The sequence below is a fragment of the Triticum dicoccoides genome, chromosome 3B (genome assembly GCF_002162155.2).
Source record: "Triticum dicoccoides isolate Atlit2015 ecotype Zavitan chromosome 3B, WEW_v2.0, whole genome shotgun sequence".
Taxonomy (NCBI): Eukaryota; Viridiplantae; Streptophyta; class Magnoliopsida; order Poales; family Poaceae; genus Triticum; species Triticum dicoccoides.
This window is the reverse complement of record NC_041385.1, coordinates 815,763,948-815,777,067: the sequence shown is the minus strand read 5'-3', so window position 1 is coordinate 815,777,067 and position 13,120 is coordinate 815,763,948. Positions and strand designations below refer to the sequence as shown.

General features: G+C 41.5%; 1 pseudogene; it reads left to right on the top strand.

Annotated features, from left to right (window-relative positions):
• The first annotated feature begins 3,434 nt into the window (after nucleotides 1-3,434).
• LOC119278660 lies at nucleotides 3,435-11,599 on the top strand (annotated as a pseudogene).
• The last annotated feature ends 1,521 nt before the right edge of the window (nucleotides 11,600-13,120 follow it).

The window sequence follows — 13,120 nt, the reverse complement described above, 5'->3', positions numbered from 1 at the left end:
GCTATAAGGCACGGTTAGTGGCGAAAGGGTTCAAACAACGGTATGGTCTTGACTATGAGGATACATATAGTCCGGTGATCAAACCAACGACTATCCGACTTCTGTTATCCTTGGCTGTTACTCGAGGCTGGTTTCTTCGTCAGCTGGATGTTCAGAATGCCTTTTTGCATGGAGTTCTGGATGAGGAGGTTTACATGCGTCAGCCACCAGGATTTGTGGATTCTGCTCGCCCCCATCATCTGTGCCGTCTGGTCAAGGCGCTCTATGGGCTGAAGCAGGCTCCTCGTGCCTGGCATGCCAGGTTGGGCTCTGTTCTTCGGTCCCTGGGCTTTGTTGCTTCCACTGCTGATACGTCACTCTTCCTTCTGCATCGGCCTGAGGTGACGATGTATCTGCTGGTGTATGTTGATGATATTATTCTCATCAGCTCATCTGATGCTGCTGCTGATCGTCTCATCTCCTCCTTGAGTGGTGATTTTGCGGTGAAGGATTTAGGCACGTTGCATTACTTCCTTGGCTTGGAAGTCTCTCGTTCTCCTGCTGGTTTGACACTCACTCAACATAAGTACTCCATGGATTTGCTGCGCAAGGCAGGTATGCTACAGTGTAAACATGCCATGACTCCTATGTCTGCTACTGATCGTTTGTCTGCATTTGATGGAGATCCTCTCACTTCGGATGACTCTACTGAGTATCGCAGTATTGTTGGTGGTCTGCAGTATCTGACCATCACTCGGCCTGACATCTCCTATGCAGTCAATCGTGTTTGTCAGTTTCTTCATGCTCCTCGGACTACTCACTGGTCAGCGGTGAAGCGTATTCTTCGTTATGTACGCCTCACTGCAGCATATGGTTTACTTCTTCAGCCAGCGCCGTCTTTTGCACTTTCAGCTTTTTCAGATGCAGACTGGGCTGGTAATCCAGATGACAGGCGATCCACGGGGGGACATGCTGTCTTCTTTGGTCCTAACTTGATCGCCTGGGCTGCTCGCAAACAAGCTACAGTGTCCAGGAGTAGCACTGAAGCAGAATATAAAGCCGTTGCAAATGCTACAGCTTAGATCATATAGGTACAGTCCTTATTGAGAGAGTTGGGAGTTCCTCAAACTCAGCCGCCTGTCCTTTGGTGTGATAACATTGGAGCTACATATCTCTCATCTAATCCAGTGTTTCATGCTCGGACAAAGCACATAGAAGTTGACTATCATTTTGTACGGGAACGTGTTGCACAGAAGCTACTCCACATCAAGTTCATCTCCTCCAAAGATCAACTTGCTGACATTTTCACGAAGCCTCTTCCACAACCTCAGTTTGTAGGCTGCAGGCGCAATCTTAACATACTTTGTACTTCAGGGCATAGTTAAGATTGAGGGAGGGTGTTAGACTGTATTTACATATAGCTTCTGTATATGTCTTGTATATTGTATCGTACACCTTGGTGTACCCCTTATATATATGAGATAGCCACACCCTTAACGGGTATCGTGCAGTTTCCCAAAACCTTGTGTTTAACACGCACGTCTGCTTCGATGATGCTACAACAGCCGTTTGTCTGCTGATGCTGCTGCGATAACATGCTTCACATCGGCGGCGGCGGCGGCGGCAACGTTAAGGAGGCGACTCAAAGCATGCATTGCTGGCGAGAGTGTTTCGTATGCAGCAGCGATGCCCAACTGGCGCTAGGCAAAAGAAATGGTCTGTCCCAAATCCGTGTAAAGCTAACTTGCTCGGGATGGTTAATGCATGCAGCATGCCGAGCTATGCAGTCAACTCACTAAAGAAAATCCCTAAAAAAACTTAGTTAAGAGAAATAAAGCACGTGAAAGGCAGATGAGAGAGAGAGAGAGAGAGAGGGGCAGCAGCAGCAGTAGCGTGTAGGCGTGAGCTACATAGCGCATGCATGTGCGCGGGGTAAACAACAACAACAGCGGCCCCAGTCCTACGTGGACACACCAAAGTAACAGCCGTGGGAACGTTTATCACGGAAGGAACGAACGTGGAATGAGCCAGGTTCACAGGCACGTGGCGGCTAGGGGAGGTGGGCTGAAATCAGCCGGATGATTACAAACGTTTTCCATCTTTGTACTCTTCGAAACGTAGCTGCGGTACATACATGGTAGGTAGGTATGTCTTTTGTTCGGGCACGGCCGGGACTGCCGGCCGGACTAATGCATGATAGCCACTGCTAGAGCCTCGCGCTCTCGCGGACTGCAGCCATGACATGATCCACGTCGATCGACCGATCCGATCCATCCGGCGGAATCTATATTTGGTGTGACATGCATATACTCCTATATGCTGGAATGGAAATCTCCTTCTAATTAATCTGTTGCAAGTTGCTCGACTCGCATACTTTTCTCAAGCTTTCGCCAGCCTAAGCAAGCAAGCATACGAATCTATCTTAAAAAATAAAGCAAGAATATTAGTTTCCAAACTTTGTATTTTAAGTTTTTAACCAGCTGAGGTTGTCGGTGATAAACAATTCAAGAATATTTAACACTCCCTCGCACTCTGACGTCCAGAGCGTCCAGAAATACAAGTAGTAGTACTACAGGGGAAGAAGTGGAGGAGGGAGGCGAAGCCCAAAAGGTCAACGAAACGACAACCAAACCGACGGATATCGGAGTTCGTTCCCTCCCATGACGCAGACGCAGGGGCAGTGCACCCTTGGGCTTCCGAGTTGAGAAAATGCTCGCCCGCTGCATATGGCCAGCTCGAACGGGGGACGTCACCCTCTATTCCATCCGTGACAGGAACGGCGCAACCACCGGGCTTCCGGGCGCGCGTTGGCTACCTCCTCCCATTGGCCGCCGGGCATGTGCCACGGAAATTTTCCTCCGGCCACTTTCTTGGTGGCCGAGAGCTCGCAACTTGCGGAGCGTGCGTCCAGGTCGGGTCAGAGGGAGACCGGGTCAGGTGCGCGCTCACGACCGGAGAAGAAGAAGAAGAATCTTCCGGTTCCAATGGATAGAAGGTCTACTCCACGGTGCCCAACTACCCGGCCACATGGTACCTTCCTGGATGCTCTATGGGACCAAAAACACGTGCGTGGCGGCTATGGTCCGAATGGCTCAACGATGCAGCACGTTGGCATTTCCTAACATCATTTGCGAGACAGGACAGCAGATTTATTTCCTGGAAACTGAAGACGTCTATACGCATACATATATATGATCTTTCTTGGGAATGTCAACTTGACAGGAGGATACCAGTAAGTCTTTGCATGTTTTTCTTTTTCATCAATACTAATATTGGAGTCGTACGTCCAGCCAACTTCAGCAGTAGGAAATGCTCCTTGCCGACAGCTCATCCATCGCCTGCACACATGCATGCACTTGGTAATTGGTATTGACAAAACCAATTTGACATCACCTTTTCTAGCATGTATCACATGCAAATTCTATTGCAATAAGATTAACTTCAACAGTACGTTCAGCCAACCTTCTGATATATAGCGGCGTGCACCCAGCATGGGTTGAGCGAGCCTCTTTTCTTCAGCCGTGCGGGAATTTCTGAGAGCTCAGCACATCTCCAGGTTTTCCTTCTGCCACAGGTAAGTAGTAGCCTTGCTGTTCACATCGTTTCTTGATTTCTTGTTTCCTTGCTTGGCCAATCGTGGCATAGAACCAAACGTGCCCGGACAATAACAGGCGGCCGGACCACCATAGAAACTGCTGCAGCGGGACAGATGCGCCAAGCAATTCTTCTTGTGATTTTTGCAATCGATTCCATTATGTGCAATTTCATTCTCCAGTGACTTTCTCGTCTTTTTGATCGACGAACTGTTATGTAGTGCGTGTTTGGATGAGTGTCTGCGACAGCCATACCAAATTTTGGCCGTTGACCAGACACAAGGTTCGTGTTTGCATACCCGTCAATTTTTGGCATGCTTTGGCCGGCCTGCCCATCCTTCATTTTTGAGGTCTGCGCCGGCCGATTCCTGGGCAGCCAAATCGATCGCCAAGATTTGGCCGGCCTATGTCTTTGGCAGGGCAGCGACAGCAAACCAAACCTACCCGCAGTTCTTCCTTGGGCTCCCAAAGGCCAGTGTGGATTGCCTCTTGGCATGCATGGCAACCACATATCGATGACGCCGGACTGTACTCCTGATGGGGCTATCTAGCTATCCCCCTGTGTGGCTGTGACCCAAACGAGGCAGGGCCTAGGGGTCGGACACATTCATGGGGGTGTTTGGTTCCACTGCTGCTCTGCGCGCAAGGGAGAGGAAGGTGGTCATGGCATCCTCCATGCTCCGGATGAGCTTGCCCAGGGACTGGAGGTGCTCGCCGAGCTCGAGGTCGGCCCGTCTCCCCCCTCCGCCAGGCCGGCTGGGGTCGGGCACGGCCCGCTGCCGTGCCAGGCCTGGCTCATGGAGAGAGAGAAGGAGAGGAGAGACAAATAGTTTGAGAAAGAGAGAGAGAAAGTTGAGGATAAGGATAGGATGAAGGACGGAGGAGCGATGTGATTTTCTTTTTGAGAGAAACAAGTGATTTTTTTCGAGAGTATGCCAATGGCATACCTTACTTTTATAGAAGGCAGAAAATATTTACAAGAACTTGTGTAGGATGCGAACATCCCCACAAGGATAAGCTAATATAGGGTGGGTGCGTCCGGCCCGCCAAACCAAGTGGCCCTTTGTTGTCATTTGTGCCTTAGATTCCTTTTAGGATAACATCTTTTTTTTTGCGTCGGGACCAAGGGAAAGAGCAAACCCAGAGATCGACATAATTAAACAGCAGGTTGCAACGTTGCTCTCACGTGGTTTCACTTTCGCCATTGGTTTTGGGCTCAAAATATTTACTTGGTCAAAATAATCAGGAAAGCAGTATCTACCGACGTTTTTTTACTTGGTCAAAATATTTATTATGCACCCAAATTTATTTAGCATGCACTGTATTAGTTGTAAAATGCATGTTACTAGATGTCTTTTTATGCAGGCAAAAATGCTTAGTATGCAAGTTGTTTAATGTTCTTAATTAAGCTTGACAAATTGGTTTTACATGCATAATAAACAATTTTCGCTGCATAATAAACAAATTTACATGTACAAGTCAGGAATGTAGAACGAGTTTGCCCGGTCAAATCATCTGTATCAACAATGGGAACTACTCTGTCCGTCCCTAAATAACTGTCGTTTTCGCTTCCCGATAAACAACTTTGACTCTAGTTTTTTAATAAATTTATAGTACAAAATTAACATCATTAGATAGATATTTGAATCTAGTTTTTTAATAAATTTATTCGGAGATACAAATGTCGGTCAAACTTGTGGCACGGAAACCAACTACGATCATCATTTAGGGACGGAGGGAGTACAACGGTATCACTGTATCAGCTCCCGTAAAATTATCGGTTCTTAGCAGCTACACGTACACATCATATCTTATTTTTTTTATTTAAACGCCTATATAGTACGCAGCAAATCAATCATGCACGTGTCTTTGAGGCTGTGTTTAGATTGCAAACTTTGTTTGCAAAGTTCACTGTAGCACTTTTCGGATGCTATTTAGGAGGACTAAACATGATCTAATTGTAAAACAAATTACACGGATGGACTGCAAATCGCGAGACCTTTCTATCAAGCCTGATTTATTCGTCATTAGAGACTGTTTACTGTAGCACCACATTGTCTAATGAAGGCCTAATTAGGCTCATTAGAAAGGTCTCGCAAAAGAACCCGGGGGTTATGGAATGGGTTTTGTCGATAATCCACATTTAATACTCCTAATTAGTGTCCAAACATTCGAAGTCACTGTAGTGATGGAAAAACTTTGCGAACTAAACAGGGCCTGAATATCAGAACATACTGAGAATGGGTTGATCTGCATGCCTTTTCTATTATAAATATAGTACTACACCTTACTGATTGTTGTAACTTCCACAGAATATATTATTATTACTTCTTCGTAAGTCCTCATATTCAAGATCATACATTCATTTAATTTGTTTGCATGTAGCCATGGGTTCAGGTCTCTTCAAGCCTCGTGTTCATCCGGACCTCCGTGATGTTTTCTCTAAGATGTCTTTGGGTGACAAGATTGGCTTTCTAGTATGTTTTAATTAATTAATGTTTAAGAGTAATTTATATATCAAGTATTTATTTGATGTACATATTGCATACAGTTACATACATACATACATATTCCTTCAGAATATCAGGTAGTGGTTATATATTAATGTACGATCATAAATATTATGTTATGTATGAAAATTAATCAGTATGCATGTTATTGACGTGGTCAGTGTTTTATTTTATGGCAAGATAAGGGTGTTAATTAGAGAGGATGCATACATATATAGATGAGCACATAATTAATTTATCATAAATATTTTGTAAACATGTCTTTATTTGATCTTATATATATAGCACGCGCATGCGCGCGTGTGTGTATGTGGGTGTATCAATTCTAACGCAACTAATAGTTGAATTATATTTTGAGCTATTGATGCCGGATTTTAATTGTTTGATCTGTTTTAAATTAGTATCTATTCATTTAAATAAATAATATATATATATATATATATATATATATATTCATTTTAATATCTCAAAAATTGCGCCAAATTAAGTTCGATGCACCATTTAATTAGGGAAATCTGTTATAATGAAGTATATTTTCAAATTAGTATGCATGCCAATATGTATTATTTTTCCATGCATATGGTGGTAACTAACAAATCATGTTCATAAATATGGCCATTAGAAGCACGCATATATACTTAAGCTTTATCATGCTTGTGTACCACCTTATTAACTATTCAATTGATATTCCTCATTATTTGAAGTATTTAATTTACATATGCATTCCTAATTAAATCTCCAATGTATTAATATTTCTTAATTTCATGTAGTTCATTCATGCATTTGACAAGAGAAACTTGTGGCACAAGATGCCTGTTCTGATCGGTTTACTCTACCTAAACACTCGCCGGACCCTCCTCGAGAAATACAACCTGCTAGTTGTTGGGAGTTCTCATGGTACTCTGTTTGACCCCAAGGAGTTCCCGTACCGCACCGGAGATGGCAAGTACAACGACCCCCATAATGCTGAGGCTGGTAGCCAATACACCTTTTTTGGGAGAAACATGAAACCAGTTGATCAACAGGATGAGGTACTTAATTATACACTATTTACAAAAAATCTAGTAATTTTCTTACAAAATTCCAAATTTCTAATTAAGTTCTAACAATACAAGTTAATAACATAATTAAATTAGTTAAGCACTTATTTCCCTTTTATTTTGGTAATTCTTGTTGTATATATATGCATGCTTTAGATGTCTCTTCTTATCTGCTGATTTCAATTTGCATCCCTATTATTTTGTTCACTAGAAAATTAGATACTATACATATTGAATTTAGTTAATGAAGAATAAACCTGAAATTAAAGTCTAAGAAGCCAATTAAAGGAGTAAAGGTCACCAAAAAAGTGTTTTATTTTTATTTCTGATTTAATATTTAGTTTGACACTTTGACTTCAAGACTAATAAAAGTCTTTTTGATGAAACTTTTTGTTTGTAGTTCGTTCTGCAAGCTTCAAATAAGTAAATGAATGAATTAACGTTGAAACTTTAAAAAATAGACGCGAGTTTTGTCAGTATTAAAAATAAGAGCTAATGTTTGCTTGTTAATTTAAAAACAGAACAATTTTCTTTTAATTATAACCATTTTCTTTTAATTATATCATATTGTTAATAGATGGAAATTCGAGGTATACTTTTGAATCATCAGGTTATGCATAAAATAATTAACTGTTATTTATCGATGCAGTTGATGAGCCCAGATCCATTTGTTGTGGCGACAAAGCTGTTAGCCAGGCGAGAATACAAGGACACAGGGAAGCAGTTCAATATACTAGCAGCTGCATGGATACAGTTCATGGTTCATGACTGGATGGATCATATGGAGGATACCAAACAGGTGCATGCTTGATTTAATTCCTTAATTTGATAGCCTTAATTTGTTGAAGTCTTAAAAATAGAAATTCATCTTCCATTGAGAATTTGAAATATATATTGTAGTTACATGTGGTAAATTGGGCGAGCGGGTCCGGTTCGGGTTCGGGTTAGACTTCTTGGGTTAGGTTGGCCTTCTAGAATATCTCGGGTCGAGTTGGGTCGGGTTGGGTGATGGACGGGTCAGGTCAGACCAATTTCAATATCAACCTTTTTTGATCATATGTTGATTTGAGTTGGATTGGATGCTATTTGATCTTGGATTGGGTCAGTTTTGGATCTGGTCGAGTTGGTTCAGGTCAGGTCAGTTTGACTTTTTGGAAAATGTCAGGTCGGATTCGAGTCGAGCAGGTTTCTCGGGTTGGGTCAGGTTCTACCACCTCTAATTGTTAGTTGATATATAATTCAATTTTCTTGGTTTCTTCCAGATTGAAATCACTACTCCAAAAGAAGTGGCCAATGAGTGCCCCCTCAAATCGTTCAAGTTCTACGCCACAAAAGAACAGCCTACAAATTCTGATGGAATAAAGACTGGTTACAATAATGTCCGCACAGCTTGGTGGTGAGTAATGCTTAAGATTTTCTCACGTTAAGATCTTTATCAGAAATTTCTCTTAAGCACAAAGAATGAACTTAAAAAATAGAGAAGATCGATGAATACATATAAATCAATGCACATTTGTGCATGAAATGTCGTAATTTTTTGCAATTTCTATGTTTGTATGTACCAAGGGATGGGAGTGCAGTATATGGTAATAATGAGAAACAGGCAGAAAAGACCAGGACTTATGTTGATGGAAAACTAGTGATCGGAGATGACGGTCTTCTTTTGCATTAGGAGAATGGTGTGCCATTATCGGGCGACGTTCGCAATGGTTGGGTTGGGGTTTCGATCTTACAAGCTCTTTTTGTTAAGGAACACAATGCAGTTTGTGATGCAATAAAGGTAAGTGAAGCATTACTATGATCTATTTGTTTAGATTTTAGGAAGAATTTGATGTTCTTGACTTCTTACCACCGTACCGATAAGGCTGTTATTTACCAAGACATTAATTTGTTTTATTTATGCTAAAAATATGAAGAAAAAATTACAAATTTTGTTTTAATCTCAGGAAGATCATCCCAACCTATCAGATGAAGAATTATATCGGTATGCCAAATTGGTCACTTCTGCTGTCATTGCAAAGATTCACACTATTGATTGGACTGTCGAGCTTCTCAAGACTAAAACCATGAGAGCTGCAATGCGCGCAAATTGGTGAGGATATATTTATCTCATTTTATCATATTTGCCGAAAGAAAAAAATTAAATGTTGATGATGGTATTACTTAAATTTTATTTACATCTGCAAATTCAAATTAATTAAATTAGTGAGAATGTGTACAATTTACCTGATATTCTGATTCTTTTGTGAAGGTATGGATTATTGGGTAAGAAATTTAAAGATACATTTGGTCACATAGGAGGAACGGCATTAGGTGGGCTTGTGGGATTGAAGAAGCCGATCAACCATGGCGTACCTTATTCTTTGACTGAAGAGTTTACCAGTGTTTACAGAATGCATTCCTTAATACCAACCACTCTCAAGCTCAGGGATCCAACCGGGCAACCCGCTGCAAATAATTCCCCACCATACCTAGAAGAGTGAGTACACAATTTATGTTTGGCATCCATTCCTCTCATTTTTTATGTAGAAGATGGAATGCAAACTAACAACTTTCATTAGATCAGACAGAAAAAGAGTGATACATATTATAAAGAAATGAGGAAAAAAAGTTAAGACATTCTTCTATTAGATATCGACTCTTACATCATGGATTACTGAACCTGACATTAGACACTGAACTCGACACAAACAGCTAGATTTATTGTGTTTTTTAGCTTCTTAACTATACAATAAAAAGTAGAATGTATAATCTTGGTCACAATAAGTTTTCTGCTCGGTTAGCACATTTTTAGTATAACTAACAGAAACACTGACACCATTTCTTTCTTGTGTCAAAATGTAGTATCGATATTGGAGAGTTGGTTGGTCTCAAGGGGGAAGATCAGCTTTCAAAAATAGGGTTTGAAAAACAAACATTATCAATGGGATATCAAGCTTGTGGTGCACTTGAACTATGGAACTACCCAAGTTTCTTCAGGGACCTTATACCACAAAATTTGGATGGTACCAATCGATCTGACAGAATCGACCTTGCTGCCCTAGAAGGTACGAAATTTGGACCCAATTTATACCACTATCAGTAGAGGATCATGATTTTGCACCATGTCAAATTGGTACAAGGGTCCACCAAGAATAATCCAATGCATAAAAATATTTAAAATAACTCATACTGGCAACAAATTAAGTACTAGAACAAGTATTTTGTATCCTTAAACTACTATGTTGAAATTTATCACAACATACTTTTCAATTTTCAAGAATTCCCAAACTATTATTGTACTAATCAGATTGAAAATACATGATTCTCTAACCAAGACATATATCATGTTTGTATCTTGTAACCTTAGCACCACTCTCTAGTCAATCACAACTACCATTGATTTAAAAAACAACGACATTGCTGCATAATAGTATAGACAACAATGTTAAGCAAAAGCTGTACTCTTCAAGTTAAATAAGGAGGATTACTGTGTCTAATGCCTTTGATAATGATTACACTGAGATTAATGTCATTTTATTTTCCTCCAAAATAAAGTATACCGAGACAGGGAGAGAAGTGTACCGAGGTACAATGAGTTCAGGAGGAGACTATTTCTGATTCCAATAAAAAGTTGGGAGGATCTGACAAGTGACAAGGATGCAATTGAAGCCATAAGAGCAATATATGGAGATGATGTAGAGAAATTGGATCTTCTTGTTGGTCTTATGGCAGAGAAAAAAATCAAGGGATTTGCCATAAGCGAAACAGCATTCAACATTTTCATTTTAATGGCATCAAGGTGATATTTAGTTTTAACTAATATTGAATGCTAGATAAAGTACCAAATTTGATTTAAGCCCTTGTTAAATGTATTAGGAAACAACTGAGAATGTGGCTTAAGCTAATTTTCACTTATTCAAAATTTACCCAAACCGAAGTTCAAAAAGGCAAGAAAACAAACGATGTGACCATTATGGGTACTTTACTGGTAGATCCAGAATGTTACCAGAAAAAAGAAGTAGTCAAATGTGGAAGTACTAATTTGAGATGATGACTACTCAGTTAAGATATGAATATTAATTTAACACATTTCTGTAAACAGGAGGCTCGAAGCAGATCGATTTATTACAAGCAATTTCAATGAGAAAACATACACCAAGAAGGGGATGCAGTGGGTCAAAACAACTGAAGGCCTACGAGATGTGATCAACCGGCACTACCCTGAAATTACTGCCAACTGGATGAGGTCCTCTAGTGCTTTCTCTGTGTGGGATGCAGACTACTAGTGCAAAAATAAAAGGCCCCCTGCCATATGTAGTGCATGCAATTTGGCAAGTTCTATGAAGTATCATTTGTTCACAAAATTATTGTGTTTGTTCAGTGTAAATAAATATACTTAAATATGTCAGTGTAACATATGTAATAGGATTCATTATTGCATGACACAAGTTGTACGCATAAGGATATTTTTCTGAGTGCCAATGCATACTGTCTACACTGCGCTAGAATTGGCATTCAGGCTGTTTATGCTAGTTGCAGCAATGCAATCAATGGATTCATAATGGAGAGGAAGATCTGGTCGCGATGAGATTCGTCTCACCTTCGAGCGTGTCCTACGAGCGGAGCGGCACGTGCGCGTCCCGCTTCCTCCATCGGAAGAAGGACGGGTCCTCCCAGAGCTTTGTGGCGGCGAGTTTGTGGGCGGAGGGAACATCGCGCCGCCGCTGGCGGACGCAACCGCCATCGATCACGGAGGCCGCGCCGACAAATCACGGAAAAGGAGGGCCTGGTGGAGGCAGACGCACGCGTCAGGCACGGAGAGGGTCAGCTGGCGCCGAGCCGAGCTCGGAGACGGGATGCTTCCGATTTTGGCTTTTGATTGCGGGAAATGGGATGGATGTTTGTGTAGAACGATCCTTACCGGCGAGAGGAGACCGGGATCTGAACCGCGGAGGTCCGGTGGGTCGTCGCTCGCCGCCGTCGAGGGAGGGAGGAGTGGAGGCCGGGGTGTGAGAAGGTGTTTGGGGGAGGAAATCACAGGGAATTACTGATAGTTTGCCACCACAGACAGAAGAGGTGGCGCGCGAGAGGACTCACCAATGTCTTGGTGATGGACGCCTCACTCACGTGTGGGCGGCAGGTCCACGCGTCAGTGAAGCATCGAGTGGCCGTAGGCCGTATGTAATGTTTTCTTCTTTTTCGAAGATACGTGACAGAATATGATTTCTTACTATAGATAGATTTTTATAATCGAGATCCGGCATGTGCAGCATCATGATGGTGGATATATTTTATTTCAAATCTTGACAATGGAGACTTGAATAGTGCTACTGCTTAGTACGTTGGCGATTAGTGCGTCTGAGACATTGTACTCCTACTCGGTGTGTTAGTTTTAATTAAAAACCCATTTGAAAATGTGAGCATGCATGTCTACCGCAAGAGCATGCAACACCAACATCACAACCCCGAACTCTTACCCTGTCTAATTTCCAATCCCGAGCTCCGATACTGTTTAAGTTACAACCACCAACTCTCAAAACCGGTTAGCATTCGACCCTTCTTTCCATGTTGACCAGTTTCGACCCAGTTAACCGGGGGCAGCAAATGCAGAAAAAAATAAAAAACATTGAAAAAAATAAAATCGGTCCGAAGAGTGCACAAACAGTTAACTGTTTCACAGAACACACATTTGTCTTTTTTGCCGAGAGCTACTATGTCCAAACAAGCTGAAAATTGGCACGCACATTACACACTCAAACATCGTATTTTTTGAATTTTTATCTTTTGTAACTCTTTTTCTGAATTAATGTTCACTTAGTGAAAAAAAATCAAAATATTTTTATTTTATTTTAAAATTTACTGTTCACCCAGTCAACGATTCATAACCGGTCAAACAGGGAGGGAAGAGTTGAATCCTAGACGGGTTTGAGAGTTGGGGGTTGTAACTTAGATGGCATTGGAGTAAGGGTTGTAAGTTGGACTAGGGCAAGACTTCAGGGTTGAAATATGCAATCTT